At 37.2% G+C, this 17,802-nt stretch overlaps 1 long non-coding RNA gene across 4 annotated transcripts in view; it reads right to left on the reverse strand.

Annotated features, from left to right (window-relative positions):
* Window positions 1-17,802, reverse strand: part of LOC104007069 (uncharacterized) — a 197,831-nt gene that overhangs the window by 116,700 nt on the left and 63,329 nt on the right. For all 4 annotated transcript variants that reach the window (XR_010158245.1, XR_010158244.1, XR_010158243.1 and 1 more), the window contains exon 2: window positions 14,123-14,253. This is a non-coding gene — a long non-coding RNA (uncharacterized LOC104007069). The remainder of the gene's footprint in view (window positions 1-14,122; window positions 14,254-17,802) is intronic.

The raw sequence follows: 17,802 nt of genomic DNA on the forward strand, positions 1-17,802 counted from the left end.
GCTTTATTCATAAGAACTGAAACAAGCACAGTTGTTCACTTATAATACCTCTTCAACAAATTATTGAAAGGCCTCAGCAATGCAATAAGGCAAAGAGAAGAAATAATAAGCATACAGATTAGAAACAAATAAATTAAGCCCTCTTATTTTCAGATGACATGATTATCATGTTAGATATTCACAAAGAACAACAAAGAAACCACTAGAACAAATAAGTGACTTTAGGATCACCGTGGACCATAAGGTAAATTTTTAAAAATCAAGCTAGGAATATACAATTTAAATTTTTTTAAATGTCCTTTAAAATAGACCAGAGACACCATAAAATTATTTTGCATAAATCTTCCAAAATGTATACGAGACCTGTGTATTAGTCTGTTTTCACACTCCTGATAAAGACATACCCAAGACTAGGAAGAAAAAGAGGTTTAGTTGGACTTGCAGTTCCACATGGCTGGGGAGGCCTCAGAATAATGGTGGGAGGTGAAAGGTACCTCTTACATGACGGTGGCAAGAGAAACCAAGAAGAAGGAAAAGCAGAAACTCCTGATAAGCTCATCAGATTTTGTGAGACTTATTCACTATCACAAGAATTGCACATGGAAGATCAGTCCCCATGATTCAATGACCTCCCCCTGGGTCCCTCCCAAAACACATGGGAATTCCAGGAGATACTATTCAAGTTGAGATTTGGGTGGGGGCACAGCCAAACCATATCAACCTATGTACTGAAAACTACAAAACACTGATGAAGGAAAATGAAGAAATTTTAAATAAATAGAGAGATATTTCATGTTGATTGACTGAAAGTTTCAATATTATTTACAATATTATTACAATGTTAATTCTTCTAAAACTGATCAATAGATTCAACTAAAATTGACACAATATAATGGCAAACATTTTTGTAGAAATTACAAAGATCTTTCTAATATTTATAAAGAAATAAAAAGGAACTGAAATAACCAAATTTTAAAAAGAAGAACAGAATTGGAGGAATTACTCTATTTAATAGATTTATTATAAAGCTACAATATTTAAAACATAGTATATTTGAAGAAATGATTTACTATTAGAATCCATAGAACAAAATAGTCTATAAATTGAACCATATAGAAAGTCAATTGATTTTTAGACAAAGACAGATGCAAAGGCAATTCAATGGGGAAAGAATAGTCTTTTCAACAAATGATGCTAAATGAATTGGATATTTATAAGAGAAGAAAAAACCTGATAAGTATCTTGCATTCTATTAAAATGAACTCAAAATGGACTATAAATCTAAATGTCAACATTTTGCAAGAGATAACATTAAAGACATGGACAATAACAATTTTAGTGAATGAAATTAAAAGATACTCAACTAGAATGCTTTGATAAGAAAATGTAATTATGGAAATGATGTCAGTGAGCAGAAACAACACTCAGTAAGTTTTATAATCTGAAAGAGAAGGAATAGGAATAGGACTGGCTGGAGGGGGAAGTGAGAACAACAAGATTTTTCTGAAAGTTGGAGATAATAGATTACATTTGCATTTCCATATGACTGCCACACTAGAGAAGAAAAAATTTATGATTCAGCAGGCAGAAGGAATAACTTTAGCAATAAAATATTGAAACAATTGACATCATAAAATGGTCCATTGGGTATTGATTATCTCTCCAAAATGAATTTTGCTCCTGTCCATTGTAGAGTATCAATGGCATTTGGTTAGAATTGAGTTTACTTCCCAATTCAAGATGAACATTTAATGGCCGAGGCCCACCATTATTTTCTCAGTAATGTTTATTGCAAACACAGGCCTAAACACATGGTTGTTTTCTGAACACACTGACTCAGAAGTCCCCTAATTGTCCCAAAACTGAGGGGTCAGATTTGGATGATTATGGAAGGAGACATGCTTCTTAAGAGTAACGAGGAAGTGGGTAATCCATGTTGCTGAGGACCGCCATCTTGTAGACATGAAGGAAGCCATTTTAGCATGGAACAACAAGTCAGGAGAGGTTAAGAGGGGAGTAATGAGTCAAAAAAATTGAGGTAAATCAAGCAAGAGCCCTGATCACACCTTTTATGAAATTTGCTCTCCCTTGAAATATGGGAGATATGAGTCAATAATAAATCTTCTTTTAGCTTTGCATTTATTTTATCTGGGTTTTCTATTACTTACCCTTTCCCCTACACACACAAACACACACACACACACTCTAACATAAAGCATATTGTTACTTTTTAGTAGGTATTCTCAATGTGGCCAATATTACTGCCAGCAAAGTAAAAATTGGTTTTTGGGGAGCAAGGCGTCTCACCAGTTTTACATGTAAAGCACAGATGTAGATAAGGATGCACTGTTAATAGACAGATACTCAATATACCTGTTGTGCTAAAATTAGGGAAAAGAGTCTAAAAACATTTCTGGAATAAAAGTTGGAGAAACACTGCTTTATGGAGCATGAAGACACTCTTCTTTGTAACAGGAGTGAAGACAGAAGCTTAAGCACAGACGCACCTACACTAGTAGATTTAGTGAAAAACCTATGATGGAATGCTGGTATCTTCTCTTTTTCCTTTGTGAAGAAGGAAGTGTGATTTCTGCTCGGTGAAGGTGCACGGAGAAAATGTTGGAGTCCTAGGAAGAGTTGATGTCAGAATCATCTCACTGAAAACTGGGGGCTGCAGCCATCTGGGCAGTACTGAGAGCCTCATCCTGTCTTTGAGCCTGTGGCTGCTGAGGCCCTGCTCCTTCCTGCTGGCCAAGATAGCCATTCCCATCATCATGACATAGGCTATTCACAGCTTCTATGTTTTCCAGAGCTGCCATTCTTGTAAAGCTCTTTACAGAGCTTGTCCGCCTACTAGGAAATTTAGTAAAGTCTGTAGTTCACATCTTTGTTAAGTGTAAGCCCCTGATTCACATTGACAGTCAGTAACGACCATAACTAAAGGCACCTTCATTTAGCAGCAGACTCTTACTTTATGATGGAGTTGTAAACACACACCAGGCCATAATTTTATTCTCATGGGCCAGCACATAGACCTATATCTACGTGTATGTTAATGTTTAGATTCAAGCAGGAAACAAGGTATAGTGAAAAATACCAAGTGCTTTTTTATTTCTCACAGATGTGCACAAGAATGTGCCTAGAAAAGCGTATCATTTTAGTACTATTCATTGTCGATGAGTCTAAACATTGTAGAAAACAAACACATTTAAAAAGCTATCCCATTTATGATTTCTATCTTCTGTGGGCAAATGGGGCAATGATTTAATTTGTACCTTTGTTATTCTTTTTATATTTTTTTGTTCTTTCTGGAGAAAATACAAGATTTTGAGAATTATAAAAAAAAGTTTACTCTTATGAAAAAGCAAAAAAATATAAACAAACAGAAAGCAAAGTGCCTGAGATAAATTACAAACTTTAAGTGGACGCTATTTTCCTTATTTTAGAATTAATCTTTAAAGCAAAAATCTTAGTAAAATAAATTCAGTACAATATTTAAATTTCCTGTTGTCTAGGAACCCACAAAAATAAGCATATTATCATTCCTTTCCTGCAACTAATTAAAGGGAGAACTATTTTTAACCATTCACACCCGGCACTTGCCAACTTTTTCTTCCCAAGGACTCACGTATCAATGGCTCAAGCTCAGCGAATTTGTCCTCTCTCCTGTGCCCATCCAATATGTTTCACTTGGCACTGAGTGTACTCTTCATTCTCATCAGCAAGGAGGTGGCAGGTGTGCAACTCATTTCTCAGGAAGAATATACTTTAGAATGAGATGCACCCTTCTGTTTACTCAACCAACACTATATTATAGTAAAAATCTTAGCCCTTAGCCTCAGGATCTTCAACCAAATAGCAGGTACCCAACATTTCTTTCTTCATTGCACAGTAGAAAAGACCAAGCTGATGCATATAGACAGGTAGAAAAATTTGTTTTATTTAAAAATAGATGTCAAATAAAAACTGAATGTATTCAAGATATACAGGATGTAATTTCCCTAAAAATAAGAAGCAATTTGAGAATTTGACACATTACCTACTATACATAGACAAGTCCAACATTTAACATTGCCTCAAGATTTTGCTTGAAATGCTCAATCTAAATGATTATGTCCCTTCTCATGCCCAAAGGCAGATGTTTTTCAGGCTTAAAAGTGAATGGGTCTCTGCTGATTTCTGGAAGAACAAACTTTAAGGGAAAAGAACTAAACAGGCATCATTAAATGGTGAGTTTTTTTTTTTTTAAATGCATACAGTACTGAAAAATGCAGTTATACGAAAATAATTAAGTTCTTTTTTCTAGTGATTTTATCCTAGTAAATAACCAGAGATTTAAAGTAAGATTTCTATATAATTTCTATGTCTTAACATAATGATGGTTATCACCCATTATTTACACTAGGGAGAACTGAAATAAAATAAATGTCCAGTGATAGTAGCTTGTCTAAATATATTGCAATACAGTTATAGATAAAATACAATGCATTGTTCAAAATTTTATTATCATATATCTGAAGATTATTAAATTACATGGAAAATATTACTTGAAATCATGACCAAAAATTTATGTCAAAAATGAATGCTATTTTCAAGTGGCATATGTGAATATGTTTACACACATACACACTTACATTGACATATAAACATATATATGTATTTAAAGAAATACTGCACTTTGTCCTTGCTGTAGACATGGAGAAATCATCAGAGGTTTTTATGCAAAAATAATAAAGATTAGACTTGGATTTTAGAAAGAATAATTTGACATCATTATGAGGGATTTATTGCAGGGTCCATAGCTGGACCAAAGAGAATAATTAGAAAGTTATTGTGCTAGACCAGCTTGGGGAAAAATAAACAGAAAAGGATTTGACCTAAGGCACTAAGGGAATGAAGCTAGAAAAAGAAAAAGAGATAGAAGAAATGAAGTGAGAAAATAGCACCATCCATACGACTATAAATGGCAAAGTGTTTGGTATTTTCTGTGTATTTGCGTGTATGTATTCGTACCTTGAGAGGAAAAGCTCTAGATGACTGTGTGTATTATTTGAAATTTTGAGGAACTAACTCCCAGACTCAAACTCATAGAAAGAAAATGTCTCAGGGCTCCTTGAAGAAAGAACTTTGTCCTATCACTCACTCTTTGTTCCTCCATCTTCCAGTACAGTGCTTGTTCCACAGTGGAAAACCAGTCAATATTATTGATTTACAATTGATTGGAAGAATGCAGGCAAAGTGCTCCGCTCCTTTCTGAAGCAAGAAGGTTACCTTTGACTTTGCCACAAAGTCAACATCCTAAAGTCTCTTTTACACAGGTTCATGTGTATGTTATTTCTGTATTTCATTAAATAAGGTTAAATATTGAAAATAACATACATTGAACCAAACTCTAACACACCTTATCGCTACTTACAGCATTTAAAATTTGGACAAATATGCTGTGAGAATAAGGGAACAATGTATTTCCCCAAAGATTCTATTAGTTGCCAAGAATCCAATACTGGTCAGGAACTTTAGCTAAATTTTCACTCCTTCCTTCCTGTATACACTTCGCAAAGACCAAATGCCTCCCATGTAAGGAGGAGACGATCAATATCCGTCACTTTCCTTGACTAGCATCGGGTCTACGAAAGTTCACCGTGGTCGAGTTTGACAGAACTTTTCACCTCGTCTGATGTAAAAGTTATTGAACTTGATTTGGACACTGAGTCGCACTACTATAAATGCTTCAGTTGCTACAGGACTTACTAAAAAAAATCAAATACTGGAATCAAGAAGTTAGAAGTGCAAGCACAGGTCAAGTGAGGGTCCTCAAACTTGAAGAGATGGTGCTGTATGGAAGGCTTGGAGAATGGCAGAGGCTGAAGTCAAGGAAGGGCTCACATTTAATAGATTTGGGGGCTTGAGGGCCACATTTTAATAAATGGCTGTTTTTCTGACTGAAAGAAAAATTTATAGAATAATTACTTCATTAAATTTCTACTACAGGTTTAAAAAAACACACTTTTTTAGTTTAATGATAGTTTTATTTTAAAAACAATACATTGTAATTGTAGAAAATTTGAAAATACAAAAAAGCAAAAAAACAAAAAAAGACTGAAATGGTCATAATGCCACAATCAATGTCTACATTTTGAAGTATGTGTTAAACTACTTTAGTGTGCATATGTATTAAAGTTTGTACGTGCTTGTGAATGAGATGTAGTATTTGTATTCTACTTTTTTTCACTTAACATTATACTAAAAGTTTTTTTTTTTTTTTTTTTTTTTTTTGAGACAGAGTCTCACTCTGTCACCCAGGCTAGAGTGCAGTGGCACAATCGCGGCTCACTGCAACCTCCTCCGCCTCCCAGGTTCAAGGGATTCTCCTGCCTCAGCCTCCTGAGTAGCTGGGATTACAGGTGTGCACCACCACGCCTGGTTAATTTTTGTATTTTTAGTACAGAGGGGGGGGTTTCACCAAGATGGCCAGGCTGGTCTCGAACTCCTGACCTTAGGCGATGCACCCGCCTTGGCCTCCCAAAGTGCTGAGATTACAGGCGTGAGCCACCGCACCTGGCCTAGTAAAAGCTTTTTTACAAGACTTAAAATGCTCATTTATATTGACTGCATAAGATAAAAGATAAAATAATATGGCTTTTTATTATTTATTGAAATAATCTATTTAGGACACTTGGATTATTTTTAATATTGTGTTTTTATGACAAATATCAGGCCACACATGCATAAGGATAATTATTGGAAAACATCTATGATTATTTTTACAGTATGAATTTCTGGAAGTTACATTATGGGAACTAAAATTTTAAGAACAGTTATCCGCATTAGAGTAGCAATGTAATTCAGAGGGTAGAGCACAGACCCTGGAGGAGACAGCCACGATTTCAAATTCTATTTATGCTACCTACCTGCTGTAAACACAGGCAAGTTACATGAGCTCCTAACATTTTATTTTTTCTTATATGTGATTAGACATAAAAAATAGTTTAGTTTTATAAGATTTTTTTAGACAAAATAAACAAGATGCACATTATTTCTTGGTAAAAAGTGAATGCATGGAATAAGCATTCAATAAATATAAGATTGTTTCCATTTTTAAATAAAATGGTGTCCAGTATGAAATGTGCTGTGATCCTTAAATTTGTCCCAGATTCCCATGCTTTTTAAATTTTATCTGAGATTCCATTTGAGAGTTTAAAATGCCTCTGATGTCTAAGGATGAATTGATTTAGGTGATTCACTTTGGTGTGTGGCTGTTTTCTAAATTGGCTTAAAGTCTCGGCTTAGTAGCTGGGAAGGTAAATGTGCCATATCTGTGATGGTAATACAATTGCTTCGAGTATATTTGAAGAGAATAAGAAATAGTTTTGCTGCATTCCATAAATACTGAGGTCTTGATTCCAAACTTTCCAGAAACAAAATAAACTTCCAACAATTACCACTGTACTGTGTAGAGATGAGAGGATGTAATCATGGTATAGCAACCTCTCAGGGTTTTCTTTTTTTAAAGCTCTGACCTGGGAGTGTGACTATGAGTAGTTCATAGCTTAGTTCTTGTTATTTCCAGATATTGCCTAAGATGACCTTGAATCTATTCTGCACCACCTCTGTCACCAGTGAGTAGCTAAGAGATGTAGATCTGTGAATCTCTGTTATAACAATGTATCAGCCTAGTGCAAGGATATAAGAAAACAGGCACACCTGTGTTTATTGGGGCACTATTCACAATAGTAAAGACTTGGAACCAACCCAAATGCCCATCAATGACAGACTGGATAAAGAAAATGTGGCACATATACACCATGGAATACTATGCAGCCATAAAAAAGGATGAGTTTATGCCCTTTGCAGGGACATGGATGAAGCTGGAAACCATCATTCTCAGCAAACCAACACAAGAACAGAAAACCAAACACCACATGTCCTCACTCATAAGTGGGAGTTGAACAATGAGAACACATGGACACGGAGGGGAAGATCACACACTGGGGCCTGTAGTGGGGTGGGGGTCTAGGGGAGGGATAGCATTAGGAGAAATACCTAATGTAGATGACGAGTTGATGGGTGCAGCAAACCACCATGGCAGGTGTAACAAACCTGTACATTCTGCACATGTACCCCAGAACTTAAAGTATAATAAAAATAAAAAAAAAGAAAACAGGCATTTTTAAATTTTATAGTACAACTTGAACAAATGATAGAAAGAAAATCTTTATTTTTCCTTTCCATACGTGATTAAATCAGGGCTTTATTTTACGTCTTTCTAATAGTAATATTACTAAGAGGTCTTATTTATTAAGCATCAACCACGTGCCATGTATTTAAATGTGTTATTTTATACTTAGTGATTGTTACCATCTAGACCACGATTGCCACATTAGGCATTATCAAGCCATGCCAATGTGAAAGGAAAATAAATCCTGGGGCCCCCACATCAGTAAGCTAAAGGGAAAAGTCATGCTGAGAATTGCTTAGGGCAAACCCGCCTCCCATTCTATTCAAAGTCACTCCTCTGCTCCCTGAGATCAATGCATATCTGATTGCCACATTTGGAGAGGCTAATCACTAATCAAAAACTCAAAAGAGTGCAACTATTTGACTCTTATCTACCTATGACCTGAAAGTCCCCTCTCTACTTCTAGTTGTTATGCCTTTGCCTCGAGTTGTCCCACCTTCCCGGACTGAACCAATATACATCTTACACATATTGATTGATGTTTTATGTCTCCCTAAAATGTATAAAACTAAATTGTGCCCCTACCACCTTGGGTACTTGTCGTCAGGACCTCCTGAGGCTGTGTCATAGGTGTGTGTCCTCAACCTTGGCAGAATGAACTTTCTAAATAAACTGAGACCTGTCTCAGATTTTGGGGGTTCACACCCAATAATTTTTGTTTCAGGCTGAGATTGAGAGTTAAATGAAGGAAGAAAGAAATGTTCAGTGTAATACTTTAATATTCGAGAAAGTCATATGAGGATTCCCAGCTGAAAATAACAAGCATGATCAATGAGACACAAGGCTCTAGAGAGCAAAATTCACACCCCTGAGAGGCTTTAATAGAAACAGTTTGCAAATTCTATTTGTAGGCAGATGCAGAAAATGGACCTTTACCCCCTCTCTGATTACATCACCAATGGTGTTAGGGTTTCAACAAAAACTCCAGGATTTAGAGAACATCTGCTGAACTTTTGAAATAAGGAATTGAGAATTCATATACAAGCTTCCACAACTAGTCTTGAAGAAATTACCCAATATTCCAAATTATGAATATTTAGAATATAAAAATGCATGCATATAGAGCATGCCTTTTTTTCTTCAAAGTCCCGTCACTCTTAAACTCACTTCAGTAGCCATCAACCCAACAATAGACAACTACCCACTCCAGTAGATACTTACCAAACAGTAGACATCTCCCCACTCCAGTAGATACCGACCCACTCCAGTAGGCATCTACCCACTCCAGTAGATATCTACCAACTGCAGTAGACATCTACTTACTTCAGTAGACATATGCTCACTCCAATAGACATCTGTCTACTCCAGTAGACACATATCTACTCCAGTAGACATCTACTCACTCCAGTAGACGTGTACTCACTCGAGTAGACATGTACCAACTTCAGTAGACATCTATCAACTTCAGTAGACATGTACTTACTCCAGAGACATATGCCTACTCCAGTAGACACCCATTGACTCCAGTAGACACCTGTCCTCTCCAGTAGACATTAACCAACTTCAGTAGACATTAACTTACTCCATAAGACATATGCCCACTCCAGTAGACATCTATCCACTCCAGTAGACACCTACCAACTTAGTAGATGAACTTACTCCAGTAGACATATGCTTACTCCAGTAGATATCTACTCACTCTGGTAGATATCTACTCACTCCAGAAGCCACCTATCCACTCCAGTAGTCACCTGTCCACTCCAGTATACATCTAACCAATAGCATGCATCTAACCTACTCTTGCTAAAGTCACCAATGATGCTCATGTTGGTGACTTCAATTGACATTTTTAAGTACTTATTTGACTTCTCACAGCTTCCCACTAGCTTCTGTCTTGAAACACTCTCTTCTCTTGATACATACAATACCACAAATTATAAGTGTTCTTTATTCCTCTTTGGCAGATCTTTTTGAGTCTCTTGTGCAAACTCAACTTTCATTCCTTTTTTGCAGTCCCCCTTTCACTAGTTTGTTTCTAGATTCTGAAATTTGGGATTCGTTCTGGTACAACATCTTACATGATATGATGCTATGGGTCCTGCTTATTCTAAATGTACATACGTCTTCACCTCAAACCTATACACCTTCAAATTCACCTGACTGTGTTTCCACTGATCCCACAGGTATCCCCAAAACATAACCAAACCCCAACACTTCAAATATGAATTTCTCATCTGTTACTTTAACAGTGTTTCCAAGATAAATCATTACTGGTACTTCTGTACCTATAATCATTTCCCCTCAATGCCTTTAAAACATGAATATCACACTTTTCTTCAATGCCTTTAAAATATGAATACCTTTAAACCTAACTGGAATCTATACACTTGGCTTTATAAAAACGAAAAAGACAGGATCAGCTCCCCAAAGAACTAATGTCATAGTTATTTAACTGGCTCCCTGTTTCATCCTTGCCCCTGTCTAATCTATTCTCTGCAATGCCGGCAAGATGATCTCCAATGTGAAAACACAAAAATAACAATTTAAAGTTTATTCAGCCTAAAACCATTACACTTAGAATATAATGTGAAATCCTAGTAACATCTACAAGGCTTTATATAATCTGAGCCCTGACAACCTGATCAACCTCATCTTATGCTTCTCATTTGCGAAATCAATTTCCCTCTCCTGTTTCCTCTCTCTTTCTCTCTCCTCTCCCGTTGTATTCGTGTGTGTGTGTGTGTGTGTGTGTGTGTACGTATGTGTTTAAAATGAGCATTATCAGAACCAAGCAAGCAAGAACAACTATCTCTACGCAGTTTGTCCTTGGAAGTATTGCAGATTATAACTAAATTCTAAGCTTCTTCGTTCATTCATCACCATATACCACCATGCATTATTTGCAGGCCAAGTTTTTCTAGGCAACGTGGACATCTTTGACCCAAAATTATCCTGAGTTCTCCACATGAGGGCGCCCTTATATGGGCCTCCACTCCATATTTATTCCTTTGAAGACCCACAGCCTAAATAGAATGTTGCTGCCCTTCACCACCACAAGCCATGTGGATTGGCAGCATAACTGCTCCTCAGTTACTGCTTTGTTGTTCTGGCGGCACTGGCTTCACCATTACACCAGATATTATAGCTATACACAACACCGCTGTGCGCAGGCTTACAGACGGGGCTGTTACGTGGACTGTTTGATATCTGAGGGAGAAGCCTAGAGAGGTATGCTAATATTTACCATCACATTAATGTTTTCACCACCAAAAGAAAAGCTGCTAGGAAGCTAAATCCTTTTTTCCCCCACCCCCAAAGGGCCTATTCCTGGCATACTGCCATTACATAGCACAAACCTGTTCTCAGGTTCCCATCTCTCCTGCAACTCCTTCTTCTTTTAAGCTCCTCCCTAGGAATAGCCCTCCACTCTTTTAGAACCTCACCAATACTCAAAGGGGAGATCACTTTCCCTCTTACCTCTCTATTTGCGCATTTTCCTCCATCCCTATCATTCGCCGGCGAATTTGACTACTGTGGATTCTAGCACTAGTTATTAATTTATCAATTATCATAAAATTGTCCCAATGAATGGACTCTGTTGTTATAAACAGAGCCCACTTTAGGTAGGAATGGTCCCTTCATGCCAGATCTCCATGCAATACTTCACTGGCATGTGTTGCACAGATGCCTATGTCTTTTCTCAAATAATTTTCAAGGTTTAACTTTCCAACCTGTTTGATACAGCAAATATATATTCTCAGAGGCTACGTAGTTTAAGGCTGTAATGTGGAAAAAGATAAATCACTGAAAGTCACATAATTTGAACACGTTCCCAGAATGTTTACTTTCTCTCCACTTCTGCAGGGTCCTCCTCCACTGGCTGGGACTGAGAAAAAGCCCTATACTGCCTAAAGAATGCTCCCTTAGTTACACAAAGAGAAGTTCTGGTGTGATCTATCTAGTGAATTCTTTCAAATTCTTAGCTAAGGTCCCTCGGACTCCTCAGTTTCTATCTCTAGACAATGCAAATTATTTCAGTCAAATAAGTTAACAATTATTTTTGTGATGATTTAATGTCTGGCCCACTTATTGGTGCAAAGGTGCATCTTACGCCAATTTTCTACATTGCATCCTCTGTGCATAGCAATGCTTGATGCACACTAGACCCTCAATTTTAATGAGTTAATGGGGATCTCTACAAGCCTTTAGACTCCACAGAGTATTAACTTAAGAAGTAAGCTTTGATGTCTGTCTATAATAATTAATTATCCTGTTGAGTTTACTCACAGCTGCAGATTAATATGCCATAAATGTACCAGGGTAAAAATATATAAATTTTTTAAGACACTGTGTAGATCAATCTGTTCTTATCAGCCATCCATGCCCAAGACGAAGCGAGAGCTCTAAGAGTTTTGTGTTTAGACTTCTGTGAAATGCTACCAGCATACAGCTCTACCGGCAGCACCAAAAGTGAGGAAGAGAGTTATCCAGAAATAGATATTGTTGAATAATCATAAGGTCACAGTGCATATAAGACAATACTCGCAAATAATAATAAAGTTTTTTATAGTCAGAGAGCTGTGAGTTAACGATAATTAGTGTGAAAGTGTTTAAGTCTCTACTGATGGATTAAACACTGAAATAATTCTTAAATTTCTATGTCATCGGTAGCTCTTTGCATAAAGTCTAACTCTTCAAAAATTAAAAACAGAAAGTTAGATAATCTAACTTTGTGAAAGAGAGAAATGAATAGTCCGTTCAACTAGAATCCAAACTAAAACAGGGTAAAGATCAACCTATGGGACGGAGTTCTGAAAAAACCTGGTAAGATAGCAGGTTTTAAAACTGTTTCTATGCCTAATTTTGATAATTATTAACTGTTGCTAAGTGACGACACTGAGGTAATGATAAGAAGTTCATCCCTGGTGTGATCAATGTGATTATACTCTGTTCCATGCACACATGATCCTGAAAATGGAACATTGAAGAGTCTGTAGTAGGGACCTTGCAAACCCAGTGTTCAAATGAAACTTGCGAGCAATATTAATAGCGGATGAGGAATTCTCCATCTTGTATACTAGTGGTACTTTTATGATATCTCAGGGAGCCTTAAAATCCCGTGCAGGTAGGCCGGGCGTGGTGGAGGTAGGCTGGGCGTGGTGGCTCACGCCTGTAATCCCAGCACTTTGGGAGGCCGAGGCAGGCAGATCACGAGGTCAGGAGATCGAGACCATCCTGGACGACACGGTGAAACCCTGTCTCTACTAAAAATTATATAAAAAATTAGCTGGGCGTGGTGGCACGCGCCTGTAATCCCAGCTACTCGGGAGGCTGAGGCAGCAGAATCGCTTGAACCCAGAAGTTGGAGGTTGCAGTGAGCCAAGATCACCACTGCACTCCAGCCTGGCGACAGAGTGAGACTCCATCTCAAAAAAAAAAAAAAAAAAAAAAAAAAGAAAAGAAATAGAAAAAGAAAAAAAAGAAAAAAAAATTCCATACAGGTAAACACTTCATGAGGGTATGACAAAGATGACGTCACGGGTACAGTTTTACTTCTCTCAACTTCGTCCAGAGGTGCTCCAACAAGTTCAATTAATTATAAACTTAGTCTAATTGATAATGTTCTGCATATTGGTCTAACGTCTTTAATACTGTATCCATTAAGTTTAAATAGGCATTCTTGAGCACCCTGCTCCAAAGATTAAAACAACATCTGCATTAATTTTCAGCATCAGGACATCTAGGTGTCAAAACACTAGCGTAGGCTGTGGACACATAAGCCTTTGGTTTCTTTTGTCACTGGTAGTCATATGAAGGCTTCAGAGGAATAAAAGTTCTTCTGCATCATACTATACCACAATTCTATGTTTATTAACCAAATAAATCGAGAAACAGTGGCATTAGACACAAGGGCTGCAGAATAAAAATCATCAATAACCTGACCTGAGACTCAGGAAGTCGCTTGGCACTGAAGAGATGCTCTCCATGAAGTGTTTCCACTGGACTCGTCAGATGCATAAAATGAGGACCAGTACCCAGCTCAACGAGGCCTTGTTGAAACAGGGCATCACATCCTAAGAAGCAAAAACAAACGGGTCTTTAAATCACAACCTCAGAACCAATATAGAGCCCCACTTCTCAAATGTTAATGTGCACAGCTGTCGTGAGATCTTGTTCTGATGCAGATTCTGATGTAATAGGTCTGGAGTGAGCTTGGAGGCCAAGATTTCTACATTTCTAACAACTTCCCAGGCAATGCTGAGGATAGCCAGCCAGGGCCTACACTTTGAGTAACCAGGCTGTGGAGAGCTAGGAAGCTGTCCCAGAAGGCAACTTGTTCTGGTTAGCAGCTCTAAAGGGTAAATTGCTCTTTTAAAGGAAAGCCTTCACACTGATCATTGTATCTACAAGCAGAACTGTAAACTAAGATGGCCCTTTCAAACAACTTAATCACAATTCAATGGCAACATTTTGTCACCTGTCATTCTCCTAAAAATCCTGATTTCTATGGTCATTACCATCAGCACCTTTGAATACAAGAGCACTGGTATGTCAGAGAGCCCAGATTATAAAATTCAATTTATTTCAACTTTAAAGGAATGAGCACGCGGTAGTGAGATGGCCATGCTTTCATCAAAGAGTTCTGAAACAATCCTGCAAAAATGCAAGGCTATATTATGTTGATCAATCAGTTGTAGATGCAGTCATTTCATGTGGAGAAACAGCCATCTTTTTGGTGCTGTTACAGAGAGTATGGAAGGTACTGACCCATTCTGAAGCTTGGACATAAAAAGGACTGTATATATGATGAATAATGGTAGGAAATCGTCACCTATAGAAAAGAATGGAATGTCAAGTTCTCTCTGTAATGGTATGATGCTTGATTTCAAGTGAATTTAGCCAATAAAGTCCATGCCCTTAAGAAGTTTATAATCTAAGATCTAAAGGGGTAGAGTCCTGCCTTCACTTTCCAAAGAAATAAAGAGTTCAAATTCTTTGTCACAGAGAACATTGATGACACAGCTTAGGGGACTTTGCAAGAAAGTAAAGCAAGATTAAATTTCCTTATGAAGAGATCAGTAAACATAATTCTATCACCCTGTCCGCTCAATCAGAAAATCCTTGCTCCCTTTAATCTTCATCACTGATTCTGACCAGCAAAACTGGAATACCTTGGTGGCAAATACTCTGTATCGACAGAGGAAAAACCGGTTGTGCTTTTGGAATTTTAGATGTTCCTATGAAAGACATCTGGAACTTATCACATTCTATTGCTTTAAAGATTAACTTGGGTGAAAATATCAGGCAACATGTACAGCTGGTAGACCATGACTCAAATGGTAGGAAACTCTACAATGCACCCCTGCAGCTCCACTCCAAATGGCAAAGTGGAAAGAGGGTGGAGGTGGCAGCTATGGGTCCCTTCAGCATCAACACTTCTGCTGCAATTCTTGAAAACAAAAGCAGGCTGGGGAAGTAGGTAGGGTAAGACAGGAGTGGCATCGTAAGAGTGATTATTCGAACACTCACTAATCAGACCACATTATGGAGAACGAAGTTATTTCCAACCTCCAGTCAGTTTAAACAAAACTGATTATGAAACAAACTTATAGTACAAGTGATAATATATTGTGTTTAGCTTAATATGCAGGTTTTACCCTACATATACTTCTTTAAAAAAAAATCTTTCAGGGAGAAATATGTGATGATCATTTCTCTGTATAAACCAGTATTTCCCCCTGCCCTGGAAACTGGCATCTATAAGAAGCAGGAAATTATTCATTAGAAATGTAAAAGAATGGCTTAAGGAAAAGCAACTGAATGGATCACATCTGGGAAAGAAAGTTTCTCTTATCTCTCCTTGCCCAGCCTGTCCAGGCATTATTACCCAAGTACGTCTCTTAGATTTCTCTCCTGACGCTCATAAAAGACTCCTAGTTTAAATTCAAACATTTAATTTGATATGTCTCTGTATATTTACTTCAATATTAAAAGGTTTTGGGCTTAAAGTACAAATAATATTTATATAATACCTTATATCCAAGAGTCCAATATCTTTTACATGTCAAATAAATGTGACATGGAGTACTATTAGTGTGAAAAACTGTACTTCCCTTCTCCTTAAACTCAGGATGATTACCGTAATTATTTCAGCTGAACCAGGATGGACATAACACTTCACTGAAGACCTGGTGTAACTTGAATTTTTATCTCCCCTTTGAAAAAAATGACGTTACAATATGATGAGATGGGATATAATGGAGAGACTCTGCTTCACTAATTTTACACTACATCTGATCCTGTTGACAATGAAATTCCTAGCCTGGATGTTAAATTCACTGCCTTGTGTTTTCGCCAGGTTCTTTAAAATTTTTTGATACTTGACTATCAACTTCTAACTTTCCATGTTACCATATCCCCACATGCTTATTTCTTCTCTGTTTAACCACTAATTTCTGATGACTGTGGTCCTACAAGTCCCATTGCGCTGACTATGTTTAATTGACTCTTGCATGCCTGTCTTGCCTTTGATTCCTTGCTTTTCTTGACCTTGACTTTCATCACATGCAGAGGTCTGACCCCCAAAGCTCAAGGACTCCTTTCTCTATACCTGATTTGGGCACCAGCACGTTGGCCTTATCCTCTGCATCACAGTTTGTAAATCCACATTTATCCATGGCGCTGGCAAAAAACAGAAGCTTGGAATACATGTATCAGCAAGAAAATCACACAATAAAGAATTTGTAATCAAAAGTGATAGAATGGCAAAGTAAAGATAATATAGGAATCATAAACAATGGAAGCAGGAAATACACTGCTTAGTTCATTTCCACTCTAAGTCCACCCTAGATGATTTTCAAATCGAGCCACTGTTTTTACTAATTCAGGATGGTGAATAAAGTTTTACTTTATACACAGAAGACAATGACGATGCTCAAATGATTTGTCCCAAATTAGTTCAGTCACTGCAATCATATGAAGCCAAAACAATGGATTTTCTGAATGTTAAACTAGCATCAAGCATTCATTAGTGTAATTTGCTGGGCTGCATTTAGATAAAGCTGAGTAGATCTTTATGATTGTCTCCAATGCACAGAGTACGGCAGGATACAATTATTCTCTCTACCAAGAGAATATGTTTCTGTCATGTCAAATTACTAACCTTCTGCAGGGATGAACTTCTCTAGAAAGCTTGAAAAGCATTTCTACTTCTATATGGCACTGAATTTTTATCATAAAAAGATAAGGGAAGTTTTTTTATCTTCTTTCAGAAAAGTCTATTACAGTACTCAATGCTATGATTAGAGAGATGGTGACTTAAATCTCTTGAATATCAAAATAGAGAGGAAGACAGCCTTTGGCCATAATCACTGCTTAGCTGCTTTGGTTAAACAGGAAACTCAGAAGGATTCCTCTCATTTTAGCTCTTGGGTTAGGAAAGAAAATCTTTGATCTTATGTACCTGCCTCAGACTTCTTGGTATATTATGGACATTTTTACTTCACTATGTAAACCAGACAGGAGGTTTTCAGAGATGCAGAAAGATAACTGCACCTTTCTGTGGAATGTTAGAGGAACTTTATATTTCATATCCAGGAAGGAGTTCGGTTGATCATCCAATT

Source organism: Pan troglodytes, chromosome 5, assembly GCF_028858775.2.
Source record: "Pan troglodytes isolate AG18354 chromosome 5, NHGRI_mPanTro3-v2.0_pri, whole genome shotgun sequence".
NCBI lineage: Eukaryota > Metazoa > Chordata > Mammalia > Primates > Hominidae > Pan > Pan troglodytes.